This window comes from Bos grunniens, chromosome 23, assembly GCF_055505025.1.
Source record: "Bos grunniens cultivar Pamir isolate PY7600 chromosome 23, Bosgru_T2T1.0, whole genome shotgun sequence".
In the NCBI taxonomy this organism is placed as follows: domain Eukaryota; kingdom Metazoa; phylum Chordata; class Mammalia; order Artiodactyla; family Bovidae; genus Bos; species Bos grunniens.
The window spans coordinates 6,964,621-6,984,704 of record NC_141187.1 but is presented as its reverse complement, the minus strand read 5'-3'; positions in this window follow the sequence as shown (position 1 = coordinate 6,984,704).

The following is a 20,084-nucleotide window of genomic DNA, read 5'->3' as shown; positions in this document are numbered from 1 at the left end:
TCTCAGAGCCTCCTAGCAAGTAGAAAAGGCCACACAAGTTATGGTGGAGCATTCGTGTCTGACACTAATTTGGTGTCTGAAGCTGAGTGGACAAATTAATGTTATGACACAGTGAGACTTTCTAGCCCTCTAGTGAGAACTGTTAATGCTGATGTATAGGTTGCAGTAGAGTAATAAACCAAGCAGAGACCTGCACACTGCAGTTACACAGAATGGAAAGGTTATACAGAAAAACACCTGCTGAGAGTTTGGACTTTCTGCTTGGAATAAACCTGGCTTTTATTTGAGATGAAATTTTTCTTTTGTTTCCATCATTAAAGCTACTACTAAACCGTAAAAATTCATGTGGAATACCCAGTCATGTTTCTAACGCTGATGAAATATGTAAGCATTGTATTAGTTAACATTAAAAAATATTTTGATATTTCATAACCACACATTATTTTTAGAAACTGACATTGCTAAAAAGAATACATTATTGCATTCATTCAAAACATTTCTTCATAACAAATAAACTATGGGCATATTATGGAATAAAAATTCTGTAAAGCATTTTAATATACAATCATAGAGGACACGGAGTGGCATCATTAAGATGAATGCTATGTTTCTTAAAACCAAGATACTTGTTACATTCCATGCACTTTTGGGGGCTGTTTTTCAGGTGTTGTTGTTTGCTAGTCAGAGACAGAAGAATCATGGTGAGCTAGGAAAAACAAATCAAAATATGCTAAAAACATAACACAAACTGAATTAAGGTAAACATTTTTGAGTATCTAAAGAAAGCAACTTAAAGAAGTACTAAATATTAAAAGCCACAGGGAGTTTTTAGGTAACAACAGTGCAATTATTTCATCTCATTTGAGGAAAAAGCATCTGACTTTGACTTTCAAAGAGAGATTTTTCAAAGTAGAATTATTAAGACAGACTTCTAGGGAAAAAAGGATAGTTTACTAATAATAGGAATATAAACTGTGTAACTAGAATTACACTTTTGAGTTATTTGATGAAGAATGAAAGATGCCCTGAGTTTTGCTGTATCATAGTCCTTCAATTAGACATTCTACAATAGAATCTATTGTACTATCTGGGTATGTTCGTCATCAGCACCATTCACCACTGCCGCTCCATTTCTGTTTCTTTAGTATGTAACACAGAATTGCATTCCTGCACCCTTGAGAAGTCTGGCATGACCTCAGGGCTAGGACTAGGGTAAAGTAAGTGAGGTACTTGCTTCTGATACAAAATTTAAGGGGAGATGCCAGACAAATTTAGTATAAATTTATACTGTAAATAATATGAAAAAGAAATAATATTTTAAGGCAATATTTTCAAGAATCAAAATTAACACAGAAAATCCAAGATGATAAAAATAGTATTTTTATTATTATTAAAATAATAATTTTTAAGGCAATATTTTCAAGAATCAAAATTAACACAGAAAATCCAAGATGATAAAAATATCAAAATGTAAGTAAAGTAGGACAGTATTACTGATCTTTCCTTTTGCAATATAGATTTGTATGGCTATGTGATGATGGAGGAATGAGTCATATCTAATCATAATATGTGAATTTGAAGCCATACTCATTGGGGGCAATCAATTATTAGCTATGCACATAGAACAAAACTTATTTATAAGATGGAATGACACTCTCAGTCAAACTTATAATACGAAAACATCCAGTTTTATTAAATTGTAGCTCAATGGGCATTCCTTGGATCATTACTGCTCTATCATTATAAAACTCTATCTGGAAATAGCTTCACAAAGGAAGTATTATATTTACTTAAGAAGCAGGAAATTCTTCTCATGTACAGATATAGCCAGGCAGCTGTTTATTCAGACTTTATTGATTTATTTTATAAATTAATAAACTAGTATCCTCACGTTCAGTGAAAACTTTTCTAACTATTAATATATAAAAGAAGTACAGGGAAAAGTCCTTGCCTTAACAGGAGAATATCATTGGCAAGATGATACATTCAATGTCCTTTTCTAGAAAAACTGAGTCACAAAAGTCTAATAAGTCACCTGTTTAGAATTCAAACTTCATTCTCCCCAGGAAACACAATTGGTTGTTTCCTGAAGCTATATTCTAAACACCATTAAACCAAATATGTTAACAAGACAAATTTCTAGCATACACTCACATTTGATTCTTTTCTCCCTTCTGATCGCTAGGAGACTAGATATCTCACTCCCTTCAAATAATGTGAAACCATATGTCTGGTTTAGATCCATAAAATGTTAGCAGAAGTGATATTTCAAAAGTGGTGGGTTCTCATGTAAAACACATTCACCATTTACATTATCTGAAGGATGAAGATTCTGCAGATAAGAAAGGACTGTGCAGAAAAAGACCTCCATGGACCGTGGATTTTTCTTGGTCAAATTACTAAAATTAATTCCTAGATAGTGGGTGGTAAGATGGTACCCTACACATAAAAGCAGACTGGAGTTCAGAAGCTGGAAACTCAGACAAGTCCCCTACAAAGTTATACCAACCCTTTGGAGTGGGTATAACTGATTCAAGACTAAATGTAAAGTAGGAGGGAACTTGCAGGTAGAGGTAGCAAATTTGGGGGGGAAGCATCAGAAATATGTGCTGCTGCTGCTACTGCTGCTAAGTCACTTCAGTCGTGTCCCACTCTGTGCGACCCCATAGACTGAAGCCCACCAGACTCCGCCGTCCCTGGAATTCTTCAGGTAAGAACACTGGAGTGGGTTGCCATTTCCTTCTCCAATGCATGAAAGTGAAAAGTGAAAGTGAATTCGCTCAGTCGTGTCTGACTCTTGGTGACCCCATGGACTGCAGCCTATGGGAGGACAGGCTCCTCCATCCATGGGATTTTCCAGGCAAGAGTACTGGAGTGGGGGGCCATTGCCTTCTCCAGAAATATGTGCTATGAAAGTCATATTATGTTTTTGTGTTTTTAAATTACTAGGCTTATCATTTTTTTTAAGTTAGCAGCTAGGTAAATTTTTTGAAAGTTCTAATCTAGTTTATTTGCCCTAAATGGAGTCATAAGAAAGATGCATGCTGATATTTAGGCTACATTGTTAAAAGAAGAGGGTGCATCCTGGTCTGTGTTAGGCATCATTTTGTTGTCTGGGGTAACTAAAGAAAGAAACAGTAAAACTCAATAACTGGAAACTATATCAGAAGACAGTCCTTTGAAGATAAACCTTGGAGGCTCTTCATTCTGTTTGTGCCTGTGTGTGTGTATTAGTCACTCAGTCATGTCCAACTCTGCAACCCCATGGACTGTAGCCTGTCAGGCTCCTCTGTCCATGGAATTCTCCAGGCAAGAATCCTGGGGTGGGTGGCCATTCTCTTTTACAGAGGATCTTCCCAACCCAGAGATTGAACCCGGGTCTCCTACACTGCAGACAGATTCTTTATCATCTGAGCCACTGGCGAAACCCACATTCTGTTTTAGAGAATGATCCTGTTGCCTGATTAGACATCTACAGTTAAGGAGAAAACTGAGTTAGAGGAGACTCCAAGAACTTAATCCCAAATGACAAGAAGAATAATCGCACCTTTACCAGCTCAGACAATCAGAGGACATTAGATGGAAGAGGGGGAGCTCTTATTTGAATACATTAGGCTTGAAAGGGTGATGAAATAACACTGGTTGCTGATCGTGTGCCAGGCTTGCTTGTGCTGTGTGCCTGGGTTTCCTTCACGAATTCTGGGTTGGAAAATGGGAATGAAGTTGAAGGGATGATAGTAGTTAATAACATGTGCACTGTACCATGGTGGGATGGAGAAGAAAGTAGATCAATAACTGGGAGAACCTCACACGCTTCATTGAGAATATAATATCTGAGTTTTATCTATGATGATGAGTGGGCCAGGGAAGGTAGCAGGGAAGAGGGAAAGAAAAGCTGTCCAAATAGAGGGGACAGCACAGCTCTAAGTGTATGAAATCACATGGTATACTGGGCAAACCAAAAGTTTGAGTAGCTTGGTAGGGATTGAGAAGAAGAAAAGGAATACTGAAAGGTAACTTTGGAGAACATGATTTGCAATATCCTAAAGATGGTCTGGGCCATGAAACAATTTGGATTTTATTCTGTAAGCACTGTGGAGCCATCTTTTAAGAAGAACAGAAATTGATCCAGTTTATATTTTAGAAAGATCAACTAACAAGACAGCGTGAAGAATGGATTATATGAGGACAAGATACAATTTAGAAAGAACATTATTAAGCGTTTTGAGTTGGCCAAAAAGTGCATTCGAGTTTTTCTATAACATCTTACAGAAAAGCCCAAATGAACTTTTTCACTTGAGATGAAGAATGGTGAGAACCTGAAAATGATGAGAATCTAATAATCCTATCAATGAGGATGGAAAAGAGGGAATGAATACACAAAAGGATTTAGAACCCAAACTCTGTGTATTTGGATGACATCATGTGTGTCTTGTTCAGTAATTGGACATGGTTTAGGATGGGGTTGGAAGGATGCAACACCTTAATCTAAGGAGAATATATAGGATGACAATCATTTTCTTGGCTTAGGAACCGTTCACCTTCACTAGCATTTTACAGGATCAAAAAGAATGTCTACTAATTGGTGCTGTGCTGTGCTTAGTCATTCAATCATGTCTGACTCTTTGGGACCCCAAGGACTGTAGCCCACCAGGCTCCTCTGTCCATGGAGATTCTCCAGGCAAAAATACTGGAGTGGGTTGCCATGCCCTCCTCCAGGGGATCTTCTCAACCCAGGGATTTATCCCAGGTCTCCTGCATTGCACGTGAATTCTTTACCATCTGAGCCACCAGGGAAGCCCAAGAATACTAGAGTGAGTAGACTATCCTTCTCCAAAGGAACTTCCTGACCTAGGAATCAAACTGGGGTCTCCTGCATCGCAGATGGATTCTTTACCATCTGAACTACCCAGGAAGCCCACTAACTGGTAATACATGCTAATTGTTGCCACTGTTCTTATTCAGTCACTAAGTCATGTCCAACTCTTTGTGACCCTATGGACTGCAGCACACCAGGCATCTCTGTCCTACACTATCTCCTGGAGTTTGCTAGAACTCATGTCCATTGATTCTGTGGTGCTGTCTAACCATCTCATTCTCTACCACCCTCTTCTTTTGCCTTCAAGTTTCCCAGCATCAGGGTCTTTTCCAATGTGTCAATTCTTTGCATCAGGTGGCCAACGTATTGGAGCTTCAGCTTCAGCATCAATCCTTCCAGTGAATATTCAGGGTTGATTTCCTTTAAAATTGACTGGTTTGATCTCTTTGCAGTCCAAGGGACTTTCATGAGTCTTCGCCAACACCACAGTTCAAAAGCACGATTCTTTGGTGCTCAGCAATTTTTATGGTCTAACTCACATCTGTACATGAGTACTGGAAAAACCATAGCTTTGATTATACAGACTTTTGATGACGATGTGATGTCTTTGCTTTTTAATATGCTGTCTAGGTTTGTCACAGCTTTCCCTCCAAGAAGCGTCTTCTAATTACCTGGCTGCAAGTCATTATGGATTGTTATCATAGCTGACAGTCAATGAGAGTTCTGGTTTTCCAGTCGGTCCTATCAGAATTACAGGGGTTTAGTGGAACTCCTGGAGAAGGAAATGGCAACCCATTCCAGTGTTCTTGCCTGGAGAATCCCAGGGACGGGGGATCCTGGTGGGCTGCCGTCTATGGGGTCACACAGAGTTGGACACGACTGAAGTGACTTAGCAGCAGCAGTGGAACTTCAGGAGTGAAAGGAGGCAAATTAGTTTTAGTGTAACTGATAGAGTCACTAAGAGATCACTCAGCTGAGAGGGATGCAACTCCTCTTCCAGCTGTGGCTGCCAAGGGACTATTCCCTTTGCATTGTTGAGAATTGAAGTAATTGTCCCATTCTGCCTTTAGAAAACAACATTTTAGTCGAGTTCTAAGTCCAAAAGGGAGAGGATATATGTATATGTATGGCTGACCCATTTTGCTGTGCACACAGTGAACACGCTGTTAATAGAAACCAACACAAAATTTAAGGCAGCTATACTCCAACAAAAATTAGTTAAAAAATAAAAAGGGCACTTTTTAAAAAATTTTTATTTTATTTTTAAACTTTACATAATTGGTTAGTTTTGCCAAATATCAAAATGAATCCACCACAGGTATACATGTGTTCCCCATCCTGAACCCTCCTCCCTCCTCCCTCCCCATACCATCCCTCTGGGTCGTCCCAGTGCTCTAGCCCCAAGCATCCAGTATCGTGCATCGAACCTGGACTGGCATCTTGTTTCATACATGATATTTTACATGTCTCAATGCCATTCTCCCAAATCTTCCCACCCTCTCCCTCTCCCACAGAGTCCATAAGACTGTTCTATGCATCAGTGTCTCTTTTGCTGTCTCGTACACAGGGTTATTGTTACCATCTTTCTAAATTCCATATATATGCGTTAGTATACTGTATTGGTGTTTTTCCTTCTGGCTTACTTCACTCTGTATAATAGGCTCCAGTTTCATCCACCTCATTAGAATTGATTCAAATGTATTCTTTTTAATGGCTGAGTAATACTCCATTGTGTATATGTGCCATAGCTTTCTTATAGATCAACAAAAATTACAGTAAAATGGCAATAAAATATCCATGCATGATGAAAGTGAATGCTCTATTTCTCTTCTCATTTAATGGGTTACTTAACTGACTCACCTTAGAAACTTCTATGAGAAAATAATACGAAATGCTTTGGTCCTGAAAGCCCAAGATTTATTTTTGGAACATGGTGCGACAAACTGTATCACTATCTTTGCTAATGCAAATGGAATAATATATCAATTCTGATGATCCAGAAGCAAATTTCTGCAAAATTTGATTTATATGTCCAATAGTAGAGATAAAAATCCCGATGTCCTTACACACTGACTAGAGCAGACATTTGGCTATTTTCCCTTTTGCTAACAAACATAGAGATTTCTTATTAGGCTCCACAGACACTACCGGCTGTCTGTCAGCAAGCAGAATATTTGAGAGGGAATGCAGAAATGACAGCTAGTAAGAGAATACAGAAGCAATAAAGGGGAGATAAAAAGCAAAAATATCCACAGGGCATCATAAATAAGGAAGAAATATACCAGTAAAGTAAGGAGGTTGATTTTGGTTTGGCTGATAAAAAGAAGAGGACCAAAGTTCACATATCCTCTTAATAAATTTCAAACAGCCAACATCCCCTTACATCTATACTAGTTTTTACTCAAAAGCAGTTTTTATAATTAAGAGTAGACGTGTGTGTGTGTGTGTGTGTGTATGAGTTGCTCAGTTGTGTCTGACTCTTTGCAACCCTGTGGACTATAACCCATGAGGCACGTCTGTCCATGAAATTCTCCAGGCAAGAGTACTGGAGTGAGTTGCCATTTCCTTCTGCAGGGAGACTTTTTGATTAGCAGGGTCAAAAAGCAAAGTGTACCAGCTTAGAGCAAGCACTTACAGTAAGGAAAATATTCTCTGATTGATACAACCTATTGGTGCATGCCATTAAAGATGAGAAAGCAGTAGCATTAAAGTTGCATATATTGAGTATTAGGTCTCTGTGGAATACTGGTGGGAATATCTGACAGCATTAGGTATAAAGTTCTGAGGCTTCACAGTCAGAAACAGAGATGGAAAAGATCTTGGAGAAAAGATGTTGATATGGAAACCAAGGAAAGAGTGAATTTCAACAATAACTGAGAACTCAGCAGTTTGAATACCAAAATGATGTCTTCCTCTTCATATCAGCCCATTGACTCGTAACCCCTTCAACCACCACTCTGCTCAATTCTTTTCACTTCTTCCGTTGGATCTTGAATCTTTTTTCCATACTTCGGGGCTCTTCCTACTGTATGACATGATAAGTATATACCTAAGACAATGATTATTTCTTACGGGATTCCTAAATACTGTTATTTGAACAGACCAATCCTATGCTCTTCTAACAGTCTATATACCATTAACGATGTCTGTAAGCAACAGGAAACAGTTTTTAACATTCAGTTTGGCCTCCATGACTGGCTTGATTTTCAGAACCAGTCTTTATATTCTAATCCTAATAATCTTGCTGCTGCTGCTAAGTCGCATCAGTCGTGTCCGACTCCTTGTGACCCCATAGACGGCAGCCCACCAGGCTCCCCCATCCCTGGGATTCTCCAGGCAAGAACACTGGAGTGGGTTGCCATTTCCTTCTCCAATGCATGAAAGTAAAAAGTGAAAGTGAAGTCCCTCAGTTGTGTCCGACTCTTCGAGACCCCATGGAGCCCACCAGGCTCTTCTGTCCATGGGATTTTCCAGGCAAGAGTACTGGAGTGGGGTGCCATTGCCTTCTCCGAGGAGGTAGCAATTAGACCCAGGAGCTGAGATTTTTATCCAAGAGATACTGCGTATCTTTGATAGCTAGCACTTACTTTGTCTTGATCTTACATAACCCACTTTTTTGTCAAGAAAAATCTCCCCTACTTCCTGCACTACTCATCTTAATGTACATAAATACTTGCTTTCTGATTTCTTGATCACTTTTCTGGTCCTTTCTTAGTAGTCTCTCACCAATTTATTCTTCTCTTTCAGCCATTAAACTTCTCAGTTCCTCAAACTTTAATTCTAATTCTTCTTCCTTTATCACTATTTCCTTACACTCATTTCCCAGGTAACAAAATGTACAGAGGATATTGTAGGACCAATGACCACTCTAATCTAGAAAAATTCACTAATCCACATATGTACATCAAATTCAGTGCTACCAAGGATAAATCCATGATATTTACTTTACTGACCTTGTCCTTATCCAGAATCCCCTATCTTGTTTTGAGTGGCACCTATCCTTAGAGTTATGCAAACCCGAGATAGGAGAATCTCTACATGTCTCTTTTCCACAAAACCTCTGGAACATGTTCAACTTGTAATTTTCATTTCTTAATCATCTCTTGAGTATATCCTTTTGGTTTTTCATTTTCAATGTTATTGAAGTCCAAACCACAGCAATGTCTCACCTGGACAATTATAAATAATCTTTCAATAGGCTTTCTCTCATGCATTCTGCTCCCTTCAACCTGTTGTCCACACCTCGATCAAAGTGATCTTTTAAAAGGCAAATATGTCATCACCTTTAAAAACCCTTCAAAAATCTGCCATGGATGTTAGGATTTAAAGGAAAAAAAAAAATCAATGTGGCATACCATAGTCCTAATTCTCCAACCTCATTTACTGTGTTCTCATCCCCTCTCTCCGCACCCTGGCCACACAAGCTTCCTTTAAGTGTCTTGAGCTGGTCACTGGCTTTTGTAGATACTGTTTTATCCATATGTATAAAATATTAAACGTATCATCTCATCATCTCTTAGAACTCAAATTGGCCACTATTTTTTCTGCAGTAGTTTCAACACAAGCATATCTTTATCCGGAAAAGTATGCCTGAACTACTAGTATAGGTTAGATTTCTTTGTTAGAAACTTATTATTCTATTCCTGTTTGTTTTCAGAACAATTATAACTATTTCACACATTAGTGTTACTTTTTATTGATGTCTATTTCCCTCTTTGAACTATAAGGTCTATGATATTTAAGATCAAGGGCTTCCCTGGTGGCTCAGATGGTAAAGACTCTGCCTACAGTGGAGACCTGGGTTCAGGCCTTGGGTCAGGAAGAGCCCCTAGAGAAATGGCTCCCCATTCCAGTATTCTTGCCTGAAGAATTTTATGGACAGGGGAGACTGGTAGTTTATACTCCATGAGGTCACAAAGAGTCAGACACGAGAGTGACTTTTACTCTCTTATTTGACTTACCATTCGTTTCTGTTATCTGATAGAAGATCATAGGTGCCCAACTGATTTTCTGTCATCTCTGAAATCAGTATCAGAGCTACAATATGGATGAGTTATGCCATAAGCTTCTATAATGTCAGATAAGGCTAATGTTTCAGTATATTATTAACATATTTTAAGTAACTTCCATAACACATGTTACGAATGTGCTTGGTATTTTTGTTAATGAATCAATGATGAAGAAATACAAGAATGAATAAAATACAGTTAGGCTCAAGATCTCACCTTTGAGGAGATTCCATCATAGGTGCAGTAATTTCTTCTGGTTATGAGCATAGACTTGAAAATACATTGTTTTAATTCAATTTCTGACTTTTATATTTGGTAGCCAAGTTATTTGCCTCTATGGACCTCAAGTTTTCCATATCTGTCCTAGGAATGATGATAGCATTTTCCTCATAACTTGTTGTGAGAATTAAAAAGATGATACATATATATGTCCTTAGAACAATGCTTATCATACAAAATAAGCACTGATTAAAAATTAGCTGCAATTATTAGTGAATATAACCTTGTATGGGTTTAACTGTGTCCTCTCAAAATTTGTATTTTAAAGTCCTAGCCCCCAGCACCCCAGAATGTGGCTTATTTGGAAAAAGTGCTTTTTAAAAGGTAATTAAGGTAAAATGTGGTCACATGGTTTGGGTTGTAAGCCAGTATGACTTTCAGTTCAGTTCAGTTCAGTTGCTCAGTCGTGTCCTACTCTTAGCGACCCCATGAATTGCAGCATGCCAGGCCTCCCTGTCCATCACCAACTCCTGGAGTTCACCCAAACTCACGTCCATTGAGTCGGTGATGCCATCCAGCCATCTCATCCTCTGTCGTCCCCTTGTCCTCCCGCCCCCAATCCCTCCCAACATCAGTCTTTTCCAATGAGTCAACTCTTCACATCAGGTGGCCAAAGTATTGGAGTTTCATCTTCAGCATCATTCCTTCCAAAGAACACCCAAGACTGATCTCCTTTAGGATGGACTGGTTGGATCTCCTTGCAGTCCAAGGGACTCTCAAGAGTCTTCTCCAACACCACAGTTCAAAAGCATCAATTCTTCAGCGCTCAGCTTTCTTCACAGTCCAACTCTCACATCCATACATGACTTTAGTGTCCTTATAAGAAGAGGAGATCAAGACACAGACAAGCATAGAGGGAAAACTATGCAAGGCTGCAGTGAGAAGGCAGTCCTCTACAACCCAGGAGAGAGGCTTCAGAAGAAACCAACCAGCCTGACACCTCGGTCTCAGACTTGTAGCTTCCAGAATTGTAAGAAAATAAATGTCTGTTTTTAAGCCACTCAATGTGTCCTGCTTCGCCATGGCAGCCCTGAGAAATTACTGCAACTTGACTGCATCTGACACTGCCGTCATAATGGCACTGTCAGAACAACAAAGATGTTCTCAGGTATTCATCTTCCATCCACTCTTCCACCTACTTAAGTTCTCTTTTTGGTTCCAAACTCCCAGGAGGATGTATGGACCTTGGGGACACATGTTTGCCCTATAACCACCCTCACTGAAGTAACTTTAATGATATGCCCTCAGAGTTTTATTGAAATATGTAAGAGGAAAATTAATGTGAATTAAGATTTGCTTAAACCCATGTGTCAGACCTCATATACTTAAGCCTGAGTGTATATACATATAATTTTTATATTGTATATTCATAATTATGTTCATATTATAATTAATCTGAATTACTTAATTTGCATGAGTTTTAGATTTAATATTTATTGGTCATATTAAATTTGGATGAAGAATTCATTATTCAGGGGAGTTTCCTGACTATCTAATGGTTAGGACTCAGTGCTTTTACTGTTGTGGCCCGAGGTTCAGTTCCTGGTCAGGAACTAAGACACAGCAAGCCACGTAGCACAGCCATTAGAAAAAAAAAAAAAATTCACTATTAATATTTTTCTTATGTTCACACAGAAAGTATACAAAACCTAAAAATAATCGATGATTTTTAATACATGATCTATATACTCTTCTATAAACAGTCTTGAAAGTGTCAGCATCATTCAAAGTAAATTTATTCCATAAGATCCATAATGTATCTTAATTTGTTAAAATCTAGAGTTTCATAATCTATATACACTGAGGTAGCTTCTACTGTGCCTCTGTCTAGATCAATAAACAGTTCTAAACTTTTAGGCTTGAGTTCTGAGAGCTAAATTAAACACAAGAATTACATGATTGTTAACATGAGTATAAACTGTTTCTCTACATACTTTGTGTATTTGATTGAATATCTTGCAAGCATGGAGATAACATGGTTAAAAGTTTTCTGATTTGAGAAACTAGTGGTTGGAACTAACTTTTATTTCATGGTTCAGCTTTGACTGTTATGTTCTTTACAACCCTATTTACTTGTATGAGTGGACTCTTAAAAAGATTCCAGTAAAATTCCTGACACATAAGAGGTGCCCAATTAATGTTAATTACCCAGCTAACCTCTTGCAATCCCATCTTAATTTATCTAAGCCTTTTCCCAGATTTGCTCACTATTACCCTTGCTCTACTTAATAACAGGACAAAAGTCCACACATGACTTTCTCTACTCTCTTCTAAAAATTTCAAAAATGCCTTTTGTTCTTTGAAGTAATCTATAGCAAAGAATAATTTACCAATATTAGTAGCTCTGACAATCTAAACCTATCTTTGGAGACCACAGTCAGTGGCCGAAGGAAATATTGAAAAAAATAGTGGCAATAATGCTACAGCAAAAATATGACAATATTTTCTGACCTGAAAGGGCAGTGAAGTATTCTTACTTGGGTGTCTGAAGGGGAGGGATCTTAAGCTATTTCTCCAGGAAGACAAATGAGTTAAACAGACAAAGCAGAGATACACAGAAAGTATTGCTTCCCAGATGATGCAAGCAGCACGACCCTGATGGAGGGTCAAGGGAGGTGGATGGGTTGCAGACACACACATGCTAGACCAGGAAAGACTGTGATGCCTTGTAAGGGTGGATTGACCTTATCCACTAAGCAGCAGGAAAACAGTACAAGATTTTTAAGCATGCAAACGACCTGATCAGATTTGACTCTTAGACCTCACTATGGCTGCAGCATCATGGAACTTTCATTCAATAAGACCCCTCTAGAAAGGAAACAAGGCAATTTAAGAGCTGCACCATTTGGAGGAAGTCAAGTGATAGCTAGCACTAATGCAGTACCTCAATTGACTGCTCTTTACTTTGGGCAGATGGAGGGAAGCTTAGATTAAAGTGCTAGTGAAAACTAATCCCCCCCCTCATAAATGAAAATATTACACTTATTCCAGACTAATACAATTTCTTCCAGTGATTCATACTTCTTGGTTACAGCACAAATTGATTCGCTCCAGATGGAGACTAGAACAGCAAGCTAGATGAACATGATCTGGTCCCCAACCTTTTTGGCACCAGCGACCAGTTTCATGGAAGACAATTTTTCCATGGACAGGGATGGGGGATGGCCTTGGGATGATTCAAGCACATTAAATTTATTATGCCCCCACTGATCTGATGGGAGGTGGGGTTCAGTGGGTAATGGAGCAGTTGTGAACACAACAAAGCTTCACTGGCTCACCCGCTCATCACCTCCCGCTGTGTGGCCCAGTTCCAACCAGTCACAAGCCAGTGCCAGTCTGTGGCCCTGGGGTTGGGGACCCCTGACTTGGCACATGTCACATGAAGGAAAGAGCCTGGGATTGCAGGAGGAGGCTGATTACTTTTGCTTGGGGACAGCAGGCTGGGGGAGGGAGATGATCTGCCTACGACCAGTTTTGTTTAACATCTTTGCCCACAAATATTTGAGTGGTTACTGGTTACTTTTTTATATTACAAAAGCTTTGTTGGAGTTAAAAGAATAAAAACATTAACATCTTTAATGGACATTATACAGGCAAGAGCATGATGAAACAAATGTGAAGCAACATAGGAAGAGAGAGAAAATAAAGTCTCTAAGTGCAGGAAAGATACATCAGAAGAGTCAAATATATTCTTGGGACCATGAGGAACCTCATGTAAATAAGCACATTATTGGATTAAGTCATGCTGGTAGCTTAACAGACATGTATGTTCCTGAAATGAGTGAATAGAAGTATGTGAAGAATGCAAATAATTGCCCTTTAATTATCATTCTTGTTTTATTAGAGAAACAAATACATTTTTAACCCTATATTTTAATAATAAATTGGTTAGAAATCCCTACACTAACTCATTTTATCCTCATAATAACGTTCCAACATAGTCACTATTATACTGCCATTTTATGGATGAGGAAACTAAGTAGCTGAACATAGGTACTAATAAATCACGAAGTAATGCCAGGGTCTAGAGAAAAGAAATAGCAAAGAAAAATTTAAAGCAAAAACTAAAATGATGAGAGGTAGATTTTGGACATCAATTACCACATTTGAGAGCTCACTGAGAGAAAGCCATTGCATATCTGAAGTCTTATAAAATATGATCAAAATTTGGTTTGATGGAATGCAGAGTAACATGTCAAACATATCAGAAATATTATTTAGCAGTGACTGAGTAAGAGCCATTTTGACCCAAGTCATTATTTGAAAAGAAAATTGAAGGAGACTGTTTCTAGCTGAATATTCTTTATTCTCTGGAGACCTTCCACAGGCCAACTTGGCAGATGGTGAACGATGTATCGTGGCAAAACTGACCTAAAACTTTCAATAAGACTCACACATTATTCTTATTTGCAGATGTTTTTTAGCTACTGCATTTCAATTTAGGAAACTATGACACCAAGGAGAAGCATGGTCTTCAACATAGTATTTTTTATGTTAAGATCTACTGAAGAATGAATAGAATGAACTCATTTTCAATAGAATGAATCTTCAGAGTTTGATGTATACACAAAATGTTAAACCTGTTATGATTCCTGCCAGGGTTACTGCTTAGACTAAATGAGTGAATTTGCTTAAAGTCCTGGACAACACTGGCACAGACTAAGCACTCAAGAACATGAATGGGCACTAAAAATCACTTATAAATCTGGGTTTAGAGGTTAAAGAGAAAGTCAGGATGAGAGTTACAAGCATCAACTACAATCATTGCAAGCAGTAAAAGTGTCCTTTATGACAAGTTTTGCTTCAAATGTCACTCTAAAGAGTTATTTTATATTTTATTTTTTATTTTAAAGGCTTTTTTAAAAAATTAAAATCAGACTGGGTAGCTACAGGGGAAGGGATGGAAAGAGGTCACCTCAGAAAAATCAGTAGGAAGAGGAAAAATGAGTAGAAAATTGTTGGAGCAAACAAAAAGAAAGTCATGTAGTTTCCTCCTTCAGGATGGGATGGTAAGCAGAACTTTCAGCTTTGAAGAAAGAATCTTTCTTCAGCCTTCTATAGTGGAGAGGAGATGGAACACAGACCCTGCAGAGGGATGTCGCTTGAAGAAATGAACAGCCTATGACAATAGTGGAATTGATGTCCATGATACAAAAGTCACTGCAGAGTGTTTGGTACCAGGTAAATCTGCAGATCTCTAGAGTTGTGCAAAAGCTCATGAAGATTCCTAATGAGTCAAGATGAAAGGATCCTATTCAAATCTTGGAGCAGAAAATAGGATTAGATTAAGTAAGTGTGCAGACTTCTATTTAGCAACTAACTAGCTCCTCCTCATTCTCATTCATCAGTTTGAATATTTAACAGTTGCATTACGATCTAAAATTTAAATGTTCTTTCCTGGATTTTGCATATATATGGGCTTTCCTGGTGGCTCAGACTGTAAAGAATCCACTGCAATGTGGGAGACCTTGATTTGATGCCTGGGTTGGGAAAATCCCCTGGAGGAGGGCTTGGCAACCGCCTCCAGTATTCTTGCCTGGAGAATCCCCATGGACAGAGGAGGCTGGTGGGCTACAGTCCATGGGGTCGCAAAGAGTCAGACATGACTGAGAGACTAAGTACAGGTACTGAATGTATGTTGAGAAATTATACTTCTCTTAACTGCATCTTAAGATAGCCTCTGAATTTTGTCTATTTTCTCCTTCCTTTAAACCACTGCTATTTATTTTTCCACAACACAAATCTGATCTTGTCACTTACTTAACTTACAACTAACAGTTGCATTTCATATTTGAACTCTAGATGGGCTCTGAAAATCCCTGAAATTTTTATGCCAGAATGTGTGAATGGACGCATTTTTCTGGATCCCTAGCTTTTGGACATGACTGAGAGAGTAAGCACAGCACAGCACAGCTTCATCAAATAGCTTAATAGAGTGAACAAGTCTTATGTTCTGTTCCAATTGCACGGCCAAGCTTATCTGTAGCGATGGCCACACGACCTATTCCACACACACTGTATCCTCCTCATGATATAGACCAAAGGTTTTCAAAATTAAGTGTACTTAAGAATCACCAGGCTTGGGGGAGGCAAGGCAGGGTGGTGATGAAGATTTTGTTAAAAATGAGAATTCTGTTTCCATACATCTGGAATAGTACTGAAGTTTCCTCATTCTGACAAACTCACAAATGATAATGATGATGCTGGTTCATGGAGTACATGTTGGGGAACAAAGCTGTATAGTTACTCATGCCAGATCCCAGCAAAAACACCACACACACACACACACTTATACCTAAGGAATTATTACCAAAAAAAAAAAAAACTGCTACAAAGCACAAAATCCATCCACTTCCTTGTAAGTTTATATAGATTATTTCTTTTTATCCCTGCAGACTAAGAACTTTTCTCTTCCTCCCTCTTCCTTACAAGCTGATAAACTCCTGCCCCAACACACTCTGTGCAAGTTCACACAAATAATGAACACTAAATCTAATAGATTCTACTGGAGGAATGGACTCCTTTTATTTTTATCCCTATTACTTAAGCACTTTTATTTAATGAATTTAAGGTGTAATAGCTGCCCATAATCTAGCTGGAGAGACATGACTCTTTGTCATAGCTATAGAAATAATTGGAAACAATACTACAAGAGCTCCTCACACTTTATCCCCAAGATGATAGTTTTTTTATTAATAAAATAAAGTACATAGAGTGAATGGCTCTGCCTCCAGAGACACTAAGTTGAAAACCTGTGCAACTTATGAAGAAAGGTAATGGGAATCAGCACGGTCCACACAGAGTCCCTGAGGGGTCAGATGGTAGCTGAGCAGGGACAAAGGTAAGTCCACCTGTGCTCAGCAACAGACCGTGGACCAAAGATTAAAGACCATCATGAGAACTGTCCATCGTCCATTCTGTATGTTGGGTGGGGAACCATGACTCTGAGGAGACGGCCTGACTCATTGGAGGTGCAGAGTTGGAGCTGTCAATTAGGAGTATGGATGGGTCTGAAAATGGTGAAGGCTTTGTGTAAAGGTCAAGCCACTGACTGGGACAGAGCCAGGCACCAAGGCTTCTCAGCAAGAGAAGTGACGGGACAGAACTGAGTCCAAGAGAAGCTGGCACTCGCAAAATGAAATCTGAGTAGCACAGTATCAGGTTATCAGAGTTCAATATGGCATGATTTGCTCACAAAATTGATTGCTTCAATATTGATCATAAAATATTTGAGAAAGAAAACATTTTATGTGACATTTTTATTTACTTTTATATTATAATGGTAAATGACTTAGCCACAATTACTTAAAATATGCTATTTAGAAAGAAACCAATAAAAATTAGGTCCTTATTAGTCCATTGATGTACAGAGCACATTCTTAATTTTATTTTTTTTTTTCATAATAATATCTCTTGGTATTATTATCTTTTGGTTTAATTTTTTTATATTTATTTTTTTTTTACTTTATAATATTACATGCTTAATTTTAAAATGCATCAGGTAAGGATAGGAATTGCAATGCACTTAGGGCATGGAAGCAAGTCTAGATTCAGCAATTTAGAAGTCATATTTAAAAAACAAATTCCCCAAATAAACACCTAACTAGAAGATGGTCAAACAATTTCAGATTAATTTATAATTATTCATTCTCATTCTTGGAATATTTAACACCTTATTGTTGTATAAAGGTATGAGATAAATACTTATATATATGATAAATATATTTATTTATCATAAGTACATACAAATATCTTTAAAAATTTTATAAAATAAATATATTATTTATATTTTATAAATATAAATTTTAATTTTAATTTTTTAAATATTTAAATTTTATTAAAAATAAATATAAATATTCATATATAATAAATATATGATAAAACAACATATATATTTTTCAAGAACAGTTTATATTCCCTATAGTATCCTCATGTTTGTGCCTTTTTAAAAAGCTTGTCAAATGAAATTTATTAGTCAAGCTGAAACAAAGAAACAACAGAAAAGTCAGAAAAGGAAAGACAAAACTGAAAAATAGTTGGAGCTTATGTTCAATGACTTATCTGTTAGTTTGAACATGTCACCCTCATAAAGAGTCCCAAGCCTCTTGTTGTATGCATCCCGGTTCCTTTCAATTTGGAGCCAGAAAATTATGTAACTGGAAATTAGACATAGAACTTTTGGCTCAAAGTTGCACACATTTTTGTCTGTCATGAGTGTGTGCTTAGTCACTTAGTCGTGTCCGACTCTTTGTGACCCCATGGACTGTAGCCCACCAGGTTCCTCTGTCCATGGGATTCTCCAGGCAAGAATACTGGAGTGGGTTGTCATGCCCTCCTCCAGGGGATCTTCCCGAACCAGGGACAGAACCTGGGTCTCCTGCATTGCAGGTGGATTCTTTACCATCTGAGACACCAGGGAAGCCCCTTTGCCTGCCATATACAATTATAAATCCTCTCAAAATTAGTTTTATCCATATTAATGTATAAAATATATGTATTTGAATATGAAAGAGTATAAGCAGACAAGAATAATCATTTTATTCCTTAATATCTGTGACATTTAATTCAAATTATTAAAATGGAGATAGTATGTAAAGGAAAAAACAATGTAGCTAAATTCGAATTTCATGTTCAGTAGAAATGCAGAACATAGGTATTCCTATAGTTCACAGGTATTGAAAAGCCAACTCTGCACATTAAAATCATGTAGGGGGCTTCTCTGGTGGCTCAGTGGTAGAGAACTCATCAGCCAGTGCCGGGGACGTGCTTTCAATCCCTGAGCCTGTGTTCCATAACTACTGAGCCTCTGCTCTAGAGCCTGGGACCCTCAGCTACTGAGACTGCCTGTTGTCACTACTGAAGCCCGAGTGCCCTACGGAAGCCCATGCTCGCAACAAGAGAAGCCACTTCAGTAAGAAGCCTGCCCACCACACCTGGAAAGTAGCCCCCATTTACCGCAAGTAGAGAAAAGCCCATGCAGCGATGAAGACCCAGTGCAAACAACAGCGACAAAAACTTTTAAACAGTTTTATGTAGGAAAACTCTCTCTGCCTTGTCCAAGTAAAAGCTGGTAATAAGTATGTTTATTACAAATGGTTGATGTAACATTTTTTGGTGCATATATATCTGAAGTTATGAATCACATACATGTAGAATTGAATGAACTGAAGATTCTGGATTCACTGCCCTTATTTCATAGATGAGGCAACCCAAGTTTCAAAAGAAGTCCCTAGCTTTTACCACTAGATGTTGATGAATATAGTGCAGCAAAGGACTTAGTGCCTGGCTTCCTAGTTCCTGGGCCAGGATTTTTTCCTCCTCTGTCTTCTTATGTGAATATACTTCTTATGTGAATAAGATGGTTCAGATCCCTGAGATATTGTTTATTGTAGTATTTTTGCCTCAACATAGACTTGTCTGGCACTCTAAGTTCTTAAATTGCATTGTACCTTCATTTCTCCATAGAACAATGGGAAAAATGTCTTTCCTACATGAACATGGGAAGAAGATAAATAATGAGATATATAGATTACCAGGTGTATATACTTGATGGAAGATATTCAGAAAAATCCCTCAGCATTGTGGATAATTACAATATGAACTTGTAGTCCACTAAACTGCATGTGTATTGTCAATTGTAAGATCCAGGGCAAGTTTCCTGTCTGTTTCCTGGTGTGCCTATGATCCCTGGCACCGTTTGAGTTCTCCATAAATTTGTGCTTTAGGCCAATGAAAAGCAGCTTTCTTTAAAAATATTCAGATGTTTGACCTTAGCACCTCAAACATCTATATGATTCCCTGAATATTCTGCTTTGTGTTCACCTATGGAAAAAGTCCTCAAGAATGACTTAACTCTTCCAAGGACACTAAAAATTGATCATAAATTAGTGCCTGGTACAGTAGTAATAGGTACTCTGTTGATTAAGGAAAGATGCTTGAAGAAAAGTTTAAACCATCAATCAAATGGTTTTCTTTTG